The sequence below is a fragment of the Chenopodium quinoa genome, unplaced genomic scaffold (genome assembly GCF_001683475.1).
Source record: "Chenopodium quinoa cultivar QQ74 unplaced genomic scaffold, ASM168347v1, whole genome shotgun sequence".
Taxonomy (NCBI): Eukaryota; Viridiplantae; Streptophyta; class Magnoliopsida; order Caryophyllales; family Amaranthaceae; genus Chenopodium; species Chenopodium quinoa.
Window position 1 is genome coordinate 6,779,915 of NW_018743792.1, and position 22,163 is coordinate 6,802,077.

Genomic DNA, 22,163 nt, shown 5'->3' on the forward strand with positions numbered 1-22,163 from the left:
GTTGACCAGTTTTCCGATGTGTATTCCGGAGCTTTGTGGTGGACGGGGACGTTTTAGGAAACTAAGCTTCCCGAAGAAAATAATTACAAATTTGGTTGCGTGGCAAAAGTATTTACAAAAATAAGCTTCTGGGGTTTACCCTCTATTTTTTTTTAAAAAAAATTCTGCTACAAAAACGCTGCCCCAGGCAGCGTTTTTATAGTTTGACTTTTTTTTTTCCTCGTTTATTTTTTTTTAAAATTAATTAAAAAAAAAGGCAACAGCATAAAACGCTGCCCCAGGCAGCGTCTTATGCTTAAACATAAGACGCTGCCCCAGGCAGCGTCTTATCTTGTTAATGAAACGCTGCCCCAGGCAGCGTTTCTGTCTGGTTGTAAAACCAGAAACTCGAGCTTCGTTTTCAATCACGTTTGCTCTTCATTCCTTCGCCTCCTTCGCAATCCTCTTCCTTCCCTTCCAAAATTTCCTCTTCAATCCTCTTCAACCCAATTTCGTATTACATCCAATTCAAGGTATGGTTAAATATTAGTTGAGTATTTACAAATTGTTCGTTATGTTTGTTGAATTCTTGAATTATTGGTTAGTGTTGTTGAATTATTGAATTGTTGGATATTGTTGTTGAATTGTTGGTTAGTGTTGTTGAATTCATGAATTGTTGGTTAGTGTTGTTGAATTGTTGGTTAGTGTTGTTGAATTATTGGTTATTGTTGAATTTCTTGAATTGTTGAATTTCTAGGGTTTATGTTGAATTTTGGGGGTTTTTGTTGAATTTAGGGGTTTAGGGTTGAGTTGATGAATTGTGATTGTTAAATATTAATTTGGATAATGTAGAATTGTTGGTGTTGAAATATTGAAGATGTTAAGTATTTGAATTTCTAGAATTATTGCTTGTTAATGGTGACCTAGTGATGCTTAGTTGTTCAAAAGTGGTTAGTTGGATGTGATTTAGAGATGGATTAGTGTGTTTTAGTGTAATGTGTTTTGGTTGTTGTGTAGAATATGGCCGCACAGAATGTAGTTTTGTTGTGCCGGTGGGGAGGTGAATTTTTGTTTGACGGACCTCGTGTCGAGTATAATGGTGGAAATATGGAACCACTGACACTTGAACCGAACATGACCTTCAGTGATTTCATGAACGAGGTTCATAGTAGCGTTAGTTCAAACCCGGGGAGTGTTGAACTAAACATTAAAATGAGGTTTGAGACCGGGAATGGGGTTCAAGTGTTACCTGTGTCCTCGAATAAGCATTTCAAAGCTTTAAGGAGCGTTGTAGCGTTGAAGGGTGTTCCCACAGAGATTTATGTGGAGATGGTGCCTATTTGTACCCAACAAAGTACCAGGGCAGAACTACATTCTACATTTATTTCCGGTAACAACACACAGCCGCAAGTGCCCTCACACGACACTCCCCCGGCTGAATATGGGATAGGATCTTTTAGTCGAATGTTGAACGACGATCAATTTCACATGCCGTTCAGCTCTCACATAGCTTCACCTGTACATAGGGCGACGTATACAGCAATGGCCGGGCAACCTGGGTCTTCGACATCAAACATCGTCACTTCTTCACCGATGCACCTGCATAAGAATACGCCTGTGCAAAATGATGTTCGAGCTTCGCCGACTGAACTAGTTGCGGTTCATCTTGACACAGTTGTGAATAACGAATTGTCTGTGTATGATGTGTACACAAATGATGAGGCCGAGAGCGGAGAGGAGGCAGACGTACTTCGGAACATGGATGTTGAACTCGGAGACATGGAAGTTGGTGAGCCCTTGGTCAGAACTCCCGTACCTTGGTTCAATGAGATAAATGAGGACTATGAAGTTGATCCGTATTGGACTGATGCAGGCAGTCGTCCATCTTTTGCTCCCGGTGGAGAATTTGAGAAGGGCATGTTCTTTGAAAGTAAGAAAATGCTCCTAGAAATGGTGAAGCTGTATTCCATACAAAAGAATCAACTGTACACTACGGTGACATTGAATGAGAGTGTCCTGTATTTGCGGTGCAAGAAGAAATGCGGTTGGATGCTACGAGGTACCAAGTCAAGTGCGGACTCTCGGGGCTTGGTGGACGGTGTATACTACAGTAACTTGGAGGTGTTTGAACGAGTGTTCTGGGCATTCGGTCCTTGTATTGACGGTTTTAAACATTGCATGCCTGTGATCTGCATCGATGGGACGCACCTCTACGGGAAGTACAAGGGAACACTGTTGGTGGCTGCAAGTGTGGACGCAAGCTTTCAGGTATTTCCACTAGCATTCGCGGTGGTGGAAGGGGAAAACACTTCTAGCTGGTCTTGGTTTCTGGGTTGCATTCGGGTTCATGTCACGCAAAGAGATGGGTTGTGCATTATATCTGATCGACATCCAGGCATAATTGCAGCAATGAGTGATCCTAACGTTGGATTCACTGAGTCGCGAGCCTGTCATAGGTTTTGTGTTCGCCACATAGCGTCTAACTTGAGGACACACGTGCGAAGCAACGAGATGAGAGATGCGTTCAAGGGTGCGGCTTACCAAAGGCAAGAAAGAAAACTCAACACTGATTTGTGTTTCATCGGTCAGGAGTGTCCCAAGGCCATGGAGTACATTGTTCAAGTCCCTTTCAGTGCCTGGTCTCTCTTTCACGATGCAGGTCGCCGATTTGGGATATGTACTACCAACTTCTCTGAACCTTTAACAATGTGCTTAAAGGAGCCCGGTTTCTACCGATCATGTCTCTTGTCGAGTTAACTTTCTACAGGGTTAACAAGTACTTCACGCTTAGAAGGGAGTCTTCTAAGACGAGGTATGAACTAGGACTTCCATACCCCCCAAGGTCACTGCCATTCTTGAGAAGAACACTGCAAATGCAAGATATCACAGGGTCGAAGCATATAATCGCCGATTGCATATTTACCAGGTCACAACTGAAAGGGGGGAGCGATTTGGTTGCAAGGGAGGTCATAAGCATACGGTTAACTTTCAACTTCTAACGTGTACGTGCAACAAACCGAAGATATTCCATCTCCCATGTTCTCACGTTCTAGCCGTTTGTGCGACGTACTCATTGTCAGAGCGTCCATGGGTAGACCCTTCGCTTCAATCAAAGGCCTACACCGACACGTATGCAGCCCAATTTTGGCCTATCCCCCGTGAGACAACTTGGGAGCAGTACGTCGGCCCGAAGATCATTGCCGACAGCAGCATGGTTCGTGGGAGAGGGCGACCGAGGTCAAAACGCATACGCAACGAAATGGATGAGACTAACCGGCCACCCACCAGATGCAGCAGATGCCATCAGCAAGGTCACAACAGGACAACGTGTCCAGCCAGAACGACGTAGAACATTACTTTTGAGTTTTTATTTGGTTTGCTGTAACAGATAAAACAATAACATTTGCTGTAACAAATAATACTTGTTAAATCATATTTGTGTTTAATCTATACCGTAGTCAGTGAACAGATACCATGGACAGAGAGGTGCATTTACCCGGACCGCTTGACCCTTCCGTGCTTACACTCCAGGCCACGCACCGGAGCACTGCCGTATGGCATCAATCGGTAACATTTACTTCCTATGCCAACATACTTAAGAATGCTCCTTGAAATTATCGTTTTACACTTACGTTTATGTATTTCATTTGCAGGTTGATCCCGCGAAGCCGCTTGTTTGCAGGCACCACACAGCCAGAGTAATGGTGGGGTGGGCCGTCGAGGCACGCGTCCTAGAGTACATCGAGCTCGCTGGTTTTGGAGGAATTCACCGGATGGCCTTCAGGGCCATCGACCGAGCGCTTGTGACTGCGCTCGCGGAGAGGTGGAGACAAGAGACCCACTCCTTCCAAGACAAGAGACACGTATGATGGCCACTCGATGCATTCACAGTTCGAGCTCGGACAGAGTAGTTGTGGAGGTGATTTTACGACGCCGACATTCTCAGAGGACTACACCTTCCACAGCACTGCGCCGTCCGGCTCCCAGGAGGTGCCAGATACCAGCCAGCTGACTCCCCCGCCGCCTCTAGACCCATTCACCACCATTACTCATTACAGGCGGCGGCGTGTCAGACAGAGGGCCGAGCAACCTGACCTAGATCAATTGCCCCGGATAGATGAATCGGGATAGTGTTAGCTTAGTTATTTCATGTAGTAAAATTTTTGTATAGATTAGGTATATAACATTTACATTTCTAATATAATAAATGTTTTTCGGTCAACATTTGTGTGTTATGTTCTTTGTTTCCCAATATGTTTTGATTTATGTATATATTGACTTGTCAACGGTGGTGGTGGAAGGTAGTGGTGTGAGGTGGAAGGTTGTTGGAGGTGGTGGTGGTGGAAGGTTGTTGGAGGTGGTGGTGGACGGTTGTTGGAAGGTGGTTGTGGTAGTGGGAGGTCGGGGTGGAAGGTGGTGGACGGCGGTGGAGGAAGGTGGTGGAAGGCGGTGGAAGCCGGTGGAAGGCGGTGGTGGAAGGTGGTGGTTGGAGGTGGTGGAAGGCGGTGGTGGTGGAAGGTGGTGGAAGGTGGTGGAGGTGATGGTTGGAGGTGGTGGAGGGCGGTGGTGGAAAGGGGTTGGAGGTGGTGGAAGGTGGTGGTGGTGGTGGTGGTGGAAGGCGGTGGTGGTGGAGGGCGGTAGTGGAAAGGGGTTGGAGGTGGTGGAAGGAGGTTGGGGGTGGTGTTGGAAGGATGTTGAGGGTTGGGGCAAGAAACTGGTTTGGTGCTGCCAACCAGGTAAAACGCTGCCTGGGGCAGCGTTTTACCTGTAAACATATACAGATAAAACGCTGCCCCAGGCAGCGTCTTATGTTCAAGCATAAGACGCTGCCTGGGGCAGCGTCTTATGTTTAAGCATAAGACGCTGCATGGGGCAGCGTTTTATGCTGTTGCCTTTTTTTTAATTAATTTTTTTAAAAAAATAAACGAGGAAAAAAAAAAGTCAAACTATAAAAACGCTGCCTGGGGCAGCGTTTTTGTAGCAGAATTTTTTTTTTTTAAAAAAAAATAGAAAGTAAAACGCTGCCCGAGGCAGCGGTTTACCCCAGAAGCTTATTTTTGTAAATACTTTTGCCACGCAACCATTTTTGTAATTACTTTCGTAATGAAGCTTAGTTTCCTAAAACGTCCGGTGGACGGAGCATTCTAAGTAGATGAGAGAGAACACAATTTTTACAGCTTGCACATGTAGTAAGTTTTTGTGAGGTTAATGTCCTAATAAAATCTAGAATGACGCTTATACCCCTAGGTATTGGGCATAGGGTCCATACCTGGTAGTGGTCCATCAGGTCTCGGACACCGGATGGTGTAGGGTGGATGTCGTCCAGAGGACGGTGAACGGTGGAGTTAGAGTGTGAGAGTGGACTACTAGAGTGAGTCAGTAAGAGAGAGTGAGAGAGCATACAAAAAGGCATATAAGGGTGAAATATTAGGTTTTTTTTTTTGTGTGATATATGTAGGCTATAAATTAGAATTGGGCTAGGTTAAAATTTAGATATGGGCCATATTTCGGTTTCTATTTCGGTGTTCGGTTTTTCATATCTTGAAACCGAAACCGAACCGCAAACCGCAAATTTTTTTTCTTAAACCGCATCGAACCATATTAGAAAAAAAGCCACACCACGTTTCTAATTCGGTTTGGTTTGCGGTTCGGTTCGATTTTAAACCGCATAATTTCACCACTGACCGAAATTTACCGAGCTAAATGAGAACCGAATCTGTTTAAAACCTTTTTTAGTAAACTTGAAATCGAACAAATCCGAATAATATTAAACCGTACTGTTGGGTTCTGTTTAGTACATAATTAACCTCAAGTAACACCCAAAAAGTGTTACATAAAGTAGTAAAAGTGATATTATAGATAATAGGTAATACTTTAGTGGGTGATACATCCGCCCATGTTACCTAAGGTCTTATGTAACACTTTAGACAACGTATGGTAACACTTTAAAAAGTGTTACTATAAACCCTCTTATGTAACACTTGTTTATATTATTGGTATCATTTTTAAAGTGTTACTTTTTGTTTCTTAGGTAACACTTATATTTAGTAACATTTTTCAATCTTATAGTAACACTTTTTCCGACATTGTGTATCACTTTTGTAAACAAATGTAACACCTTGTTGATTATTAGGTAACATATTTTAATCATCTTTTAACATATAGTAACACTTCATTCAATCTGATGTATCACTCTTTACCATAATAATAATAATAATAATAATAATAATAATAATAATAATAATAATAATAATAATAATAATAATAATAATAATAATAATAATAATAATAATAATAAATTGATTCAACATTGAAAATAAATTTATTTAAATGAACATATTTTACATCAGTATAAAACTGTAAATACAAATACACAAGTGTACTCTTTCACAGTAGAAAAACTAGGAATCCTAAAGACAAGGGGCTATTATGCCCCTCCTCGTCGCAAACTCGCAACTACTAGTTAATCCGTCAGCATGATCACCTCTCTAAAAAACAGAGGCACATGGAAATGACTCCAAAACGGCAATCTCTTTTCTCGGCATTTCATCTCATGGAGTGAAGTAGCTACACACTGAGCACATGAAAAAAGAGCAAAAGTAGGAGCTGAGAACAATAGTACACTAATCATCAAGGCCTTTTTGTTCGCGAACTTAATTTTATAGATTAAAACTAATTTCACGCAATATAATCAAATTTAGATTTTTGCTGATAACCAGATTTTACAAAGTATAACTGATTTTAGCTGATATTATTTTTTATTTCCCCCTAAATAGAGCCAAACTCATTCAATAAGCAAACATGAATTTTAAAAATTCAAAAAGCATCCGTGTAGCCCCCAAACGATGTCCAAGGGCTATTGCTCCTGTATTAACATTAACTTTTACTAAATCGAGGTTCAGTTTTTTACGACAGTAAACATACTGTGATGCAAAGGCCTGTGTTTGAAATGGATATTTTAAATATGAGGCAGCTAGTTCAGTGGGCTAACCTCAATCAATTGTCTCTTATAGATTAGTATCGTTCAAATTTAGCCTGACACATTTCACAACAGTAGGAATGGCAAAAGCTATGCATGCAAAATGCATTATAATTCCAGTTTTCCAAGCAAACCTGACAAGCAATTACATAAGAAAGGATTAAAGATCAGCACAAAATGTTATCACTATTAAGAACTAAAAAAAGGGGCAACACTAATTCCAGCTTACTAAAGAAACAATAAAGAAAAATAAATATCAGTAAAATATTATCTCTCTCTATTATGAACTCTGATTAGGGGATTTTTGCTCCCACCAATCGGAATGCGCCACGTGGGCCAATCAGGTCCTGCCAAGTGTCCCCCAGTTGGAACTGTCAGGGCTTGCCACGTGGCACACACTTATTCGTCCACCCTGGACCTATTATGTCATGACACGTGGCATACTCCATGCCTAATGGAGAAGCCGGCCACCTAGGCCCAACTTTCGAGGGAAGCCCAATCAGCCCAAGGTTAACCTAAACCTAGATTGGCATGTTTCCCGAGGTTATAAATACCTCCCTTAATCCTTATTAAGGGGGATTACACACATTAAACACTCTCACCTAGAGAGACCCAATCACTTTAATTTCTGCATTAATTTCTCCTTAAGCAAGTACTAACTTGACCGTTGGAGGCGGATCTCCAATCATCCGGAGCATCCGTTTGTTTTGCAGGTACAGGCGTCCGGTTCCAGTCTCGGAGTTGTAACTCTCCCGCAGGACATCAGAAAACCCCGAAACATTTTGACGCCATCTGTGGGGAGAGTACTTCTGAGATGGCATCCATGTCTATACCGACTCCTGAAGAGTGGCGTCCCCTAGACGACCCTCAAGTTCAGTCGGACCATGATACTGAGAATGAATTTGAAGTTGAAGCTCACATAGCTTCAGACGGGACCCTAAGGGCCCGACGCACCCGTCATACCGAAAGGGGGGAACGGGAACATCTTCAAACTGGAAGTGAGCCAGCAGGCGCGCCGCCTGTTCGGCAGCAGCCGACTGATGGGTCTGCTCCCATCACAAGGAACGAACTCATGACCTTCATGAGGGACTTCAAGGGAGAGATTCAAGAGTTGCTCAACAAGAAGCCTGCTCTGACCAAGGAACAGTCGGCTAAGAAACCCTCCACTTCAGGGAAGAGGAAGCCAGTTCAAGGGCGAGAGGCGACCCCTCATCCCAAATCTAGGAAGTGGGAGCCGTCTGCCCTTGATTTCACAAAATACCGTTTTCCTACTCCAGGAAAGAGGAAACCTGTTCGTCATATTCAGGCGGACGGGTCGAAGAAAACATACACAGATGCTCGGTTATTGCTAGAACAGAAGAAGAGTGACCGATTGTCAGAGTCGGCCTCTACTTCAAACTTCCAAGACAGTCTGCGCAATACCTCGATGAGACATACTCAAGCGCATCATGAGAGTCAGTTAGGCGGTACCTCTCGTCAGTCGGGCTTTCACAGTGACCAGGCGGTACCAAACTTATCATTTGTACCGCAACAACAATATTTTTTGCAGCCACCTCTGTTTGGTGGGCATGCAGCAAAGAATGTCCAACCTATGGACTGGCAGCTACGGTTGCTTAGACTTGGGGAACAGCCGTCGGCCTTCTCCAAGGAAATTGCTGAAGCCGCTCAGCCGGCCAAAGTGAAAAATGTATTAGTAGGCGCCTATGACGGCACTACTAACCCAGAAGACCATTTGATGGCATTCACCAACCTGATGTACCTTCAAGGGTTGGATGATCCCACTTGGTGCAAGTGTTTCCCAGCGACTCTCAAAGGAATCGCACAACAATGGTTCGGCAACCTGCCGACTGGTTGTGTGAATAATTTCAGGACGCTTGCTTACTTATTCACCTCCAACTTTGCCATGAACATCCCTGCGAAGAAAACGACCCTTGATTTAGGAACGATTCAGCAGGGCGAGAAGGAGGGGCTTCGTTCTTACATCAGGCGGTTTAACCTGATGAGAATACAGATTCAAGGGTTACCGGATGAGGTAGCCTATACTGACTTTTTCAGAGGCCTCAAAGACGGATCGACATTCAAATTTGATTTGGTCCGAAAGAGGGTGGCGACTCTTCAAGAGGCCTTGATTGAAGCAGAAGCCTATATACAGGCGACTGATCTTTGCAGTACAAAAAAGTCGGACGGGAAAAGGTTCGACAAAAAAGAAGGGCGACAGAAACAGTTGTCGAACAAAGATGAGAAGAAAAGGAAAGAGGTCTGGGCAGCTGATTCCTCTAAACAGCCGGCCCAGAAGAAGAAAAAAGAATTCAAACCATACTCCCCAAAGTCTGCGTTTAGCAAGGACAGCCAAGCTATCCTAAAGGAAATCAAGGGACGGATCTCAATTGAGAAGCCGGACCCCATGAAGGGTTCTGCAAGCAATAGGAACCAAGAAAAATTCTGTGATTATCATGAAGATGTTGGTCATCACACCAACGAATGCATCAGTCTTATGCGGTGTCTGGACCGCTTGGCTGAGCAAGGCGATCTTGACTCTTATGTCATGAAATCCACGGGGAACACTTCCTCGAAAAAGCAGTCGGCCAAAAAGAGTCAACAGGCCGACAACTCTGATACAGATGATGCAGTCGTCTACACCATTGCAGGTGGCTTCGCAGGAGGCGGTCCCACTATTAGGGGTAACAAAGACAATATCAGGCGGTTAAATGTAAATTCCGTTCACCAAGAGCGGCCCTCCAAATATTCATTTCCTGAGATTGTCATCACCGAAGAAGATCTAGGAGGCATAAGGTGGCCGCATGACGACCCTATCGTTATTGAGTGTAAAGTGGCCAACCAAAGAGTTGGCCGAATCCTTATAGATACGGGAAGCTCCTCAGATCTTATCAGTAGCAAATGTCTGTCAAAATTAAAATATCAGACTGATTGCATACATCCGGCATCCCACCCTTTAGTAGGGTTTGGAGGAGGAGTCGTCCACCCAGTGGGATGAGTGGATTTACCCATCCGCCTGGGTGAAAAAGGGGAAGGACGACACATGGTAGTCCGGTTCCTGGTAGTAGAAGAACTCTCGGCCTACAACATGATTCTGGGACGACCAACCCTGAATAATTCCAAGGCTGTTATAATCCCATCACTTATGTTGCTCAAGTTTGAGAGGGATAATGGAACAGTCGGGTCCCTAAGGAGAGATCAGAGGATGGCCCGAGAGTGCTATCTCTCGGATATCAAACCCACTGTTATGACGGCTGGATCAAGTGGTGGAAAAACAGACCTTGACAATGTCAAGGAGAGTGCGCCTGTTCAAGAAGCAGGCGGCAAGAAGAGAAAGGCAGCCCAGACGGGGGCCGCAAGAAAAGACCGAAAATAGCAATCATTGGCAGAGGAGCGGTCGGACGAATTCCGCTCTCAGCCGGCTGGTGAGCATACGGATCTGATCTTAGACGACTCACGTCCTGACCGAACAGTCAAAGTTGGGACGACTGCTCTGCAGATCCTGGGTGACGATTTGCACAAACTATTGAAAGAATACAAGGACATCTTTGCATTCGAAATCCACGAAATGCTAGGCATTAGTCCTGACCTGGCGGTACATAAACTGGTTGTGGATCCGAAAAAGAAGCCGGTAAGGCAGAAAAAGCGGAACCATGGCGAAGAAAGAAGTCAGGCGGCAGCCGCCGAAATAAAAAAAACTACTTGATGCAGGGTTCATTCGGCAATGTTACTTCCCAGACTGGGTTGCAAATGTGGTGCTTGTTAAAAAGCCGAATGGCACATGGCGAATGTGTGTAGACTACACAGACTTAAACAAGGCGTGCCCCAAAGGCAGTTACCCTCTGCCTAAAATTGATAACCTGGTCGACTCAACAGCCGGCCATGCTTTGATGAGCTTTATGGACGCCTACTCTGGTTTCCATCAAGTTCCCTTATGGAAGAAAGATCAGGAGAAGACGGCCTTCGTCACTGATCAAGGGTTATACTGTTACACGGTTATGCCGTTCGGTCTTAAGAATGCCCCGGCCACCTTCCAACATATGATAAACACTGTGTTCTTTAATCAAATAGGGAGAAACGTCGAGGCATACATTGATGATATAATTGTCAAGTCTAAGCTTCAGACAGATCATCTGTCGGACCTCCGAGAAACTTTCGCCACACTCAGGCGGCACCATGTCATGCTCAATCCCAAGAAATGTGTATTTGGAGTTGAGTCTGGGAAATTTCTCAGATTCCTTATCAATCAGAGAGGAATAGAGGCGAACCCTGAGAAGGTACAGGCGGTCATCGATATGCAGTCGCCTCGTACCGTCCGAGAGGTTCAGAAGTTAACAGGTTGTCTGGCGGCCTTGGGAAGATTCCTAAGTCGATCAGGCGACAAATTCTTATACTTCTTCCAGGCCATTAAGAAGAAGGCAAGGTTTGAATGGGGGCTAGATGCTGAGGCGGCCTTCCAGAAATTGAAAGTTCACTTGCATTCCTTGCCAAGGCTGGTCAACCCTTTGCCCAAAGAAGTACTCTACATGTACCTGGCCGTCTCTGATCATGCGTTAAGCGCTGTTCTTCTTGCTGAAAGAGACGGCTGTCAGCTCCCGGTCTACTTTGTCAGTCATGTATTGAAAAATGCCGAGTTGAGGTATCCCTTAGTGGAGAAATTTGGTCTTGCACTCTTCATGGCTGTTAAAAAATTGAAGCCCTACTTTTTGGCACATGCAGTCGTCGTGTATACAGATCAACCTATCAAGCGGCCACTGACCACCATGGAGTCGTCAGGCCGGATGATCAAATGGGCCATAGAAATTCAGAGCCTCGAAGTTACTTTCGAGCCTAGAAAAGCAGTGAAAGGGCAAGCCTTTGCTGACTTTATTGTTGAGATGACTCGCCCCCTGATTCTCGAGATCCAGACCAAGTCAGGAAGGTATATATGGATGGAAGCTCTACTTCAAATGGTTGTGGGGCAGACGTCATATGTCAGTCGCCAGAGGGCGACAGGTACGAGTATGCTCTACGCTTCAGTTTTCAGGCCTCAAACAATGAGGTAGAATATGAAGCTTTACTAGCCGGAATCCGCATGTGCAAGGCTGCAGGGGCACGAAAAATAGACGCCTGTTCCGATTCACACTTGATAGTGAGTCAGTATAATGGTGAATACGAAGCAACCCATCCGGCCATGATCAAGTATTTACAGGCAGTACGACAGGCAGTTGGGTCCCTTGAAGATTTTCATTTGACTCAAGTGCCGAGATCAGAAAACAACCAGGCGGATGCCCTTTCAAAATTAGCATCATCCGCCTCTTGTGATACTCCTCGAACTGTTTTTTGGGAAGTGATGGAGAAGAGAAGCATCGAGGAAGACCCTATTGGAATCCTAGACAGAAGCTCAATCTTGATGGATCCAATCAGGGCATATCTGACAAATGGTATCCTGCCGGATGATCATCACTAGGCGGCAGCGCTGAAAAAACGAGCAGCCAGTTTTGAAATGATAAAGGGAGAACTTCACAAAAGGGGGTACCTTCAACCCTTCTTAAAGTGTGTTACTCTAGAAAAGGGGCGAGAGATATTAGACGATCTTCACTCTGGTTACTGTGCTTCCCATATAGGCGGTAGGACGCTTGCTCAACGGGCAAGGTGGCAGGGCTACTTTTGGCCTACTTTAGAAGCAGATGCAATGGAGATGGCGAAAAAATGTGACAAGTGCCAAAGGTTTGGCAAACTAATTCACCGTCCGGCTACTGACCTCACTACCATTCATAGCCCACTACCGTTTGCTAAGTGAGGCATGGATATTCTGGGTCCCTATACGCCTGCTACAGGCGGAAGGAGGTACATACTTGTTGCAGTCGACTACTTCACTAAATGGGTGGAGGCGGAGGCTGTAAAGGGAATCAAGACGAAGGATGTAATTTCATTCATTTGGAAAAATGTCATCACCCGGTTCGGGGTTCCCATGTCTATGGTCTTTGATAATGGTCCCCAATTTGAGACGCCTGTTCTCAAAAGCTGGTTGGGTGACCAAGGAATTGCACACTACTTTGCATCTGTCGGCCGTCCACAAGCAAACGGCCAGGTAGAAGCCTTTAATAAAATCATCTCAGACGGTCTCAAGAAAAAGATTGAACGAGCAGGCGGCCTATGGGCGGATGAATTACCACATGTTCTCTGGGCCATTAGGACGACTGAAAAAGGGGCGACTGGAGAAACTCCATTCCTCCTAACTTATGGTGCGGAAGCTGTTCTTCCAATTGAACACCACGAGCCGAATCTTCGAGTAATGCTATATGACGAAGAGGCAAACTGGGAAGCCATGCGCCTGACATTAGACTCACTCCCTGAAAGGAGGGGCAATACTGTCTTGCGCCATGAAATTTACCGCCTGAGAATGACTCGATCATACAACAAAAAAGTACACAGGCGTCCACTCAAAGTGGGGGACTTTGTACTTAGAAAAATGGAAGAAGTTGGTAGGGCTAATGAGTCTGGCAAACTAACTCCCAACAGGGAAGGACCCTACCGAATCTATGAAGAGGTCAGGGACGGTACCTACCGTCTGGAAACACCAGACGACCAACCGTTGCCTCGAACTTGGAATGTAGATAATCTTAAGAAATATTTCTTTTGAATGATGTAAATAGTCGAGGACTGCTTAATAAAAGTTTGATGTTTTATTCAATTCTGTACTAAAAGGGGCATGCCTACTGACAAACAGTCGGCTACTCTCCATGTTTAATTTTCATTCTTACTTAAGAGGGGCACGCCGCTTGTTCCACACAACCGGTTACTCTCCCAGAACACAGTTCACCAAGAACTATCAAAGGCTCATGGCTAAAATGATCAGACCAGGCGCCAAGCCAATGATCAAAATATAAAAATTCAATTCGACCTGTCCCAACGTTATAGCAGGCGTCCGACGGCATCCATCCGGATGAAATTCGTTGCAGAGAGCAGCTCCCTTTTGGGTGGAACATTGTTCTATAAAATCATTACACGGCACCTATACGACTGTCTAACCAAGACAACCACGTAGCCGTTTCACGGACAAGGATACCTCTCACTTAACTGACTAATCAGGTCAAACAAGTGTTCGCAGTAACCATCCGTGTCAACCGACTGACTGAACTACTTGGGATAAAAACAGTTGGTATCTTATGAGTTAATAGCCAACAAACATTGGCGAATAAAGGGGAACAACTGGTACCCACCGCTGAATACCTCTACTACTCAGTCACTTGGCGACTAGGTAACAATTATGTTTCCATGGTCACTCTTTTAAAAAAAAAAAAAATTTGGTATGAAGCTAAAAAGGTGTTCATACGACGCCTGTTCACACTAGATTAAAAATGGCGGGGAACAGTCGGCCTGGACCGACTAGAGTCTCCAGCTTTAAAAACAAACAAGGCAGGTAGGAAACCACCTTCCTACTTGGTTGAAAAAAATCCATTCTTTAAAGTGGCCGACTGATCGCTTAGCCTGGAGACAAACAACCAGTCGTCCAGGGGCATAGGTAGTGTGACTAATTATTTCGTACCTGTCCGCAACTATCGGCCATGCAAAACAGTCGGTATAGTGTGCAATTGGATATAAGAATATTCAATACTTAAACAAATTTGAAACAAAACAAAAATGAAATATTTCAGCATAAATGAAGCCGGTCATTAAAGACCGGCCAAATATTCAGAACCCCCGGCCCCCTGGCCGGGTAAATACAAACAAACGGCACGCAGGCCGTGGAAAGAAGACATAAAGCTTAAGAAGGGGGCAGATCTTCAATATTAGCAGCTGCCGCCTGGTCAACACTCTTCTTGCTTGACTCGGCTTCAGCTGCATCCTTCTTCGATGCATTACCCCCAAGCGGCACAAGCGCCACTACCGGCTCCTCCTCCTCCAACGCCTCGTCCTCAGCAGCCGCCAGGATCTCTTGATTATATCTATCAGAACACTGGCGGTACGTTTTTTCCCAGGAGGAATAGTCGGCATTGGGGAAGAGGCGGCCCCAGGTCATGTGCTGGATTTGAGCAGAGTCTTCCATCATCTCCCGGACCAGCTCTTTCTTTTCTTGCTCGGCCTTTTCCGAGAGCTCCTGAGTAAGACTCTTCTCCTGGGTCACCAGGCGTTCCTTTACGTTCGCCAAGGATTTCTCCAAGGTTTCGTATGAGGACATCTTTTGCCGAAGAGGTGTTAGCTCGGCCTTGAGATTGTTGATGGTGGCCTCCAGCTCGCTTTTTCTCTTCTGGGCCGCCTCTAACTGAGCCCGGATGGCAGAAGTAGCCTGCGCCTGATAATAAAGAATGTCAATTGTCAGAACCTCATTTTGGGCAATTTGAAACATTGCCTTATCACAGTCAGAGGCGGCCATAGCTTTTGCGACCTTTACCTCTTTGTTCTTCCTGTCAAGCGGCTTACGGAGGCCGTTCACTCGGAGCAGGGCCTAAGAAAAAAGGGAACAGGCGTCAGTTTCCAAACAAAAAAAACAGGCGTCCTGGAATTCAAATACTCAAAAATATGCTAAGTATACCTCACCAAGGACCCCTGCAATCCCGTCTAGATCAAGGGTGCCGACACCCCTGACCGCCTCCCTTTCAGCTGGAGGAACGGCCTTGATCATAGACTTGGCCACCTCGACCAAGTCAGGCTCCTGAGGGTCGGCTGCATCAAGCATAAACAAACGGATTAGACCTAGTAAAGAAGGGAGCAAGTCTAAAATTTACAAGGACAATTTCATACTTCTAGGTGGCCCAGCTGGAGTTTTAGAAGGAGTGGCCGGCTGCTTCTCAGCCGCCGCATGTTTCCTGGCAGAACCAGGAGAGCTCGCAACAGTCGTCCTCCGAGTCTTGGAGTCCGGTTGTTGGGAAGAAGAAGCTCTTGGAGCTCCGGTCTATAAAAAAAAAAAAAAAAACACTCGGTCAGTATATGCATAAACCCAACTCCAAAAAAGAGAGTGAAGGGTTCGAAGCTCACCAAGGGTGCCCCCTTGTTGGGGGAGTCGGTTGAAGACTGTTGCATGATGGAGGCCCGCAACATGGCCGCCGCAGTCTTGGAGGCAGTAATTTTGCTCATGGCGTCCGCTGCAAAAACAAATAGCAAAGTTAATAAAAAGTCATCACAGAAATGCATGGAAAAACAGAGTATTCGACAGGCCGGCTACCTCTTGAGCACCGACTGCTGAGGCCACAAGCGGCCAAAAAGTACTCGTCGTAGAGCCATTTGAAGCTCGGGACGCAGTGCAGGGGTACTTGCTCTCGTACCCCTAAAGAGTTCACCCTCGACTCTACTTTGAAGAGTCCTTTATCTAGGATCTCTTTCTTAGCCTTGGGGGGAACAGGCGGCATGCTGCGGCCGCCTGCAAAAAGGGGCGGATTCTTGTTCCACATGTTGAAGCGTTTGTTCAGCTTTGTGTCTGAACTCTCAATGATAAGGAAGGTGCTCCGCCAGTCCTTCCATTTGTTTGCTTTACCTCTAGTCATGAGGTAGCCCCTGTGGCTCGTCAATTGATACCAGCCGGTACTGCCTGCCTTAGGGGTCCGACTGAGGTAGTTCATGTGGGCGAAAGCCTCGAAGTTTGGCTCCACCCCGTGCAGTTCGCACCCGGCCACATAGCCGAGTACGTTGACCCAGGAGTTCGAGGCTAACTGTCATAACCCCAACTCATACCCATCCAAGATCCGCTGAACAACCGGATATAGTGGGAAGCGCAGCCCAGCCTTGATGGCCGCCTCGTAGCAGCCAAAGCAGGCGCCATCATAGCTAGTACCAGCCGGCCAGACGACTGTGTCCTCTGGATCCGGCACGAACACTAAAAAGCCGGGGCCCATTGTGTGGTTCGCAATAAAGCTCCCCACTTTCTCTTGCATGGCCGTTATCCGGCCCCATGGAACAGTGCAGTAGTAGGGGGATTTTGCTCTCGGTAAGAGGCGGATGGCTCCGCCCAATTGTCCCTCTTCTCAACTGCATGAGAAAGCCTCGCCTCTTGTAGGCGACTGTTTTTCTCTTCTGTGTCCAGAGAAGCATGACCAGAAGAGCTAGACTCGGATTCGTCCTCTGACGAGTCCGAAGAGGACGACTCCTCCCCTCTCCCAGAGGGGCCCGCCTCCTCTCCTTTAAAAGGAGCAGGAGAAAATGTAGACTTGTCAACTGTAAAATTAGAAGGGGTCACTTTGACTCCTCCCTCAGAACTGCCGGCTTTCAAGCCGCTTTGGTTCACTTCCACATCTGACGCCTTGTCAGATGTTTCACTAATCGGCACCCTGTGAGAGGAGCCGTCTGAGTTCGAAATCCTAGAAGTTCTTTTTGTTCTTGCCATCATGTTTTGCATAGACACAGAGACAGTCGGACTTTGTATAAAGGGCAAAGATGGGTCCGGAAAAGGGCAGGCGGCACTCCTAGTCCTAGATTCAGCCGTCCCCGGTGACCGACTGATCACTAACCTAGGTCGTGTCGTGTGCTTCCGTGGTGCCATTTCCAAAAAAGAATAAAAAAAGAGAAAATTAAGAGTAAGAGAACCGACGGTTACCTGAACGAGTGACGTTGATGACGTTCTGAAAATCCTTTGCAGTCGGCTTGTTAGAGCAGGCGGTAGGCAGAAAGGGTCCAAAATGTCAGAGCAAGTTCAGGGGTCCGAATGTTCTCTCACAAAGTTCTCTAGTGTGAAAATGACCGAAGTCAACACTCCTTTATATAGGCGAAGTGAGAAGGCGAAGGGTCACTTCCAGAATTCAAAATTTTGGCGGGAGAATCTCTCGGCCTTTCGCCGAGTGACACCTGTAGCAGGCCGTCGCCTGTTACAGGGCGACACATGTCACAGGTAACACGTGACCAGTCACGTGCCACCTATGAGGGGCAAATGATAAGGGGATTTTTTGCTCCCACCAATCGGAATGCGCCACGTGGGCCAATCAGGTCCTGCCAAGTGTCCCCCAGTTGGAACTGTCAGGGCTTGCCACGTGGCACACACTTATTCGTCCACCCTGGACCTATTATGTCATGACACGTGGCATACTCCATGCCTAATGGAGAAGCCGGCCACCTAGGCCCAACTTCCGAGGGAAGCCCAATCAGCCCAAGGTTAACCTAAACCTAGATTGGCACGTTTCCCGAGGTTATAAATACCTCCCTTTATCCTCATTAAGGGGGATTACACACATTAAACACTCTCACCTAGAGAGACCCAATCACTTTAATTTCCGCATTAATTACTCCTTAAGCAAGTACTAACTTGACCGTCGAAGGCGGATCTCCAATCATCCGGAGCATCTGTTTGTTTTGCAGGTACAGGCGTCCGGTTCCAGTCTCGGAGTTGTAACTCTCCCGCAGGACATCAGAAAACCCCGAAACAAACTCCATTTAACAATCAATGCATTCTGAGACTTTAGCCTAGTACAAGACAAAAACTATACACAGAACTAAATAAAAAAGGCAAGTGTTCATTAAAGATTCTGAATAAAAACCTGGAAAAAAACACCACAAATTGAAGTTAGTTGAATCTTGAATAGCATATTAAGTAGCAGATAGTTTAGGTGAAAACCGAAAACCAATAGCAGATTCTACTCATCAGATTTTATACCAAGTTATTAACATTCCACAACAAGAGGCTAACATATTAGCTTTTAGAATTTACTCAGAGGTGTATCTTTATGTGCTTGCGGTTTAGGAACCAAATCCCATATCTATATAGCAAGAGAAATATGGTTAGAAAACATTAATTTCAAACTTGGTCATGGAATGAAAAGGCACTTTACAAAGCAATCACCTTTTGAATATCTTCTCGCAGAAGAGCTTTGAGATTTTCAATGGATGTTTGTTACTAACATAAAAAAGGGATACTGTTAAATTCTAAAATTGCCAACATTCAGTATTATAGATGATTAGCTTACCCTTGACTACCTTTGACGGAAAAAAAAAGAAGATAAACTTATCCTTGACTTATCATGTATCACAAACATCAGAGTTGAAAAAAAAATAGTAATTACTGTTTACGAATGCAATCTATACATCAATTAATCTACAAGCATACTTGCTAAAGGTCTGATATAGCAAAAACAAAGAGAGATAAATATAGGAAACACTGTTGCACTTAAAATACAGTCTTCAATAGAGGTCTATTCGTTTCTTGCTCATGTACTATATCATGTATATCAATTGCAGATTACTGAGCAAATTCACATATAACAATTTTTTTTTTAAAAAAAAAAAAAATTGGTTAAACAAATCAGGTAAGCAGAACAATTAGACTATGTACTTACATGTTTATAAGCACTATATCATAAATAACAAGGGCAAAGAGAGCACTTTGTTTTTCAAAAGTTGTACCATCCTAAACATGAAAGATGTCATGTAGAAGATTTCAGCAACGGGTTTAGTCTGTTTACACTTCACTATAATAGCTGATACACAACATCCTTACTCCAGCAAACAGTATCAAATTTACTAAATCAAGTCAAGCAACTAGATAAGCAATCGCATACCATGATCACGAATTAATAGTGAAATTAAAAAAAGTGGATCATACATTGATAGTGTAATTTGAACTAGAATTAGTATTCGACTATTCGTGTGTTAGTTTTGAAAACAGTTACAACAACTTCACCAATTTAAGATTTCAATGCGATTAGTGTTCGTGGATAGCTCATGAGTAAAGGGATAGGGAAAGCAAAGGACAAAAGAGCAATAAGGCTCCACCACAATGAAAGCATAAATATGAGCTAGCAACAAACATATAGAAAAGGACATATAAAGCAATCTTAATCATGTTTAAACTAAGAACGAAAGTAAATCACTAGTTTCCCTACAGGCAGAGTTGCAAAAGCTAAATCAAGTAAAAGTTAAAGACTTAAAATACAGAGAAATGATTTTTTCCTTGCTTCCTTACAATAATTACCAAGAGTTAATGTTTCCAATCAAGATGAGGCACTCCAAAACCACAAACGCTTTCATCATCCTCCTCTGTGGAGGCTTAATCATCATATTCATCCTCCTATTTGAATCCAAACCCAAAATTCGAACCCAAATCCTAACAGTTTGAATCCTAACCCAAAATTCGAACCCTAATCCTAAAAAACTCACAGCAGCAAGCAGCAAGAAATAAAAATCAAGTAATTGCAAAGCAAAAAAACAAACAAAAAAAAAAAAGAAAAACGAAATCCCCAAATTCAAAGAACCGTCGTTTATATGTATCGTAAAATCAAGAAAAAAAAATGAAATCCCCAAAATCAAAAATTAAACAAATAAATAACCCTAAATCGAAAAAAAGAAGAAATAAACTTACAATAGGAGGTGCCGATGGTGCCAATTGGTGGTGGTGGTGCGGCTTCGGCTTAAGGTAGAGGTGGTGGTGGCTGCCCGACGTCAGCTTAAGCGAGGTGGTGGAAGGCATCCTTCACCTTTGCTATGAGGAAAGAGAAAGAAAAAGAGGGGGTCGACTGAATTGAATGAAGAAATTCCTTGAACGAATAATAAGTAAGGAAAGGATGATTTTTTTTTAATAGAATACACGTTATATAGAATAACTATCAGCGCATTGATGAGTGAAGCAAATAGGATGGCAATATGTTAAAGTTGGGTGGGGACTAGGTGCCAGCTGGAGGAAAAAATAACGGGGCAAAGAAAGGTGAAACGGGGAAACTAAAATGTAAGCGGGAAACCAAAATGAAGTCTGACAAAGCAATTTTCCTCTTTCATTCCTCTTTCTTTCCAAAGCTCCTTCATTCCTCTTTCTTTCCAAAGCATAATTTTACTATTCAATGGCGAATTGAGCGAAATGAAACTGAAGGCATTGAAATCCTCTCCCAGGTGCACTAAAACCACTGAAATACCGTAAATTTGACATTGGAAATTGAGGATGAGAACGAGGTTAGCTGACATTCTTGACGTGGATGTAGCTGAAGCAGTTGGTGACGGTGGACAAGACGGATATGGGTGCGCTCGGGACCTGCGATTTGATTGTGAAAATGTAAGTTTCGTACATGCATTATTGTAATTATTCAGTTTGAAGGTAGATTTGTAATTAATTTTGGAAATGGGGAAGTGTGATGTAGTTGTTTATAGATGGTTAGCAGTTACTTTGTGAATCCGAACTACATTTTGACAATGCGAAATCGGTTAGCTGCTGATTTATTGGGAGTTGATTTAGCGGAAGCATTGCGTGAAGGTGGTGAAGAAGGCCATGGTTGTGCAAGGGAGTTGCGTTTTGATAGTGAGAATGTAAGTGTTCAAAACCCGTATGTAGGTCGTTCTGTTGTGTATGAGGTATTTGTTTGAGTTAACAGTAAGTAAGGCATGAGTTGAGGGAGTAAACAAAATTGAATTAGCTGAAAAGGTAGGGTTTTTTGGTGTCTCTCAATTATTGGTATTGATTTGGGGATTTTTACCCACCAATCACCATCTGACAAGTGGACCAATCAGGTTCTGCCACGTGTCCTCCACGTAGTCCAATTGGAGCCTGCCACGTGTCAGTCAGTGATCTGTCCACCATGGACCAAATGTGACACGCCACGTGTCTTTTCCCATGAACCATGGGATAGCCAGCCAACATGGCCCAACCCTTAAGGAGGCCCAGTCAGCCCTAGGTTAAACCTAAACCTAGAGAGTGGCACACTTCCCAAGGTTATAAATACCTTCATTAATCCTCATTAGAGGGGATTACGCACATTAAACACTCTCACCTAGACAGACTCATTACCTTTTTCCGCATTAATTACTCCCAAAACAAGTGCTAACTTGACCGTTGGAGGCGGAACTCCAATCACTCGGAGTATCCGTTGGTTTTGCAGGTACAGGCGTTCGGTTCCAGTCTCGGAATTGTAACTCTCCCGCAAGACATCAGAAAACCCCAAACATTTTGGCGCCGTCTGTGGGGAGAGTACTTTTGAGATGGCATCTACGTTTGTACCGACTCCAGAAGAGAGGCGTCCCCTAAGGGCACACAGCTTGAAGTTGAGGTTGAAGTCAGATCATGATACCGAAGATGAGGTTGAAGTTGAAGCACACACAGCTTCAGACGGGACCCTAAGGGCCCGACGTACCCGTCACACCGAAAGGAGAGAACGGGAAGATCATCAAACTGGACTCAGTGATCCAGTCGGCGCACCGCCTGATCACCAGCAGGCGGCTGAAGGATCTGCTCCCATTACAAGAAACGAACTCATGACCTTCATGAGGGGCTTCAAGGGGGAGATCTAGGAACTGATCAACAAAAAGACGCCTGCTCTGC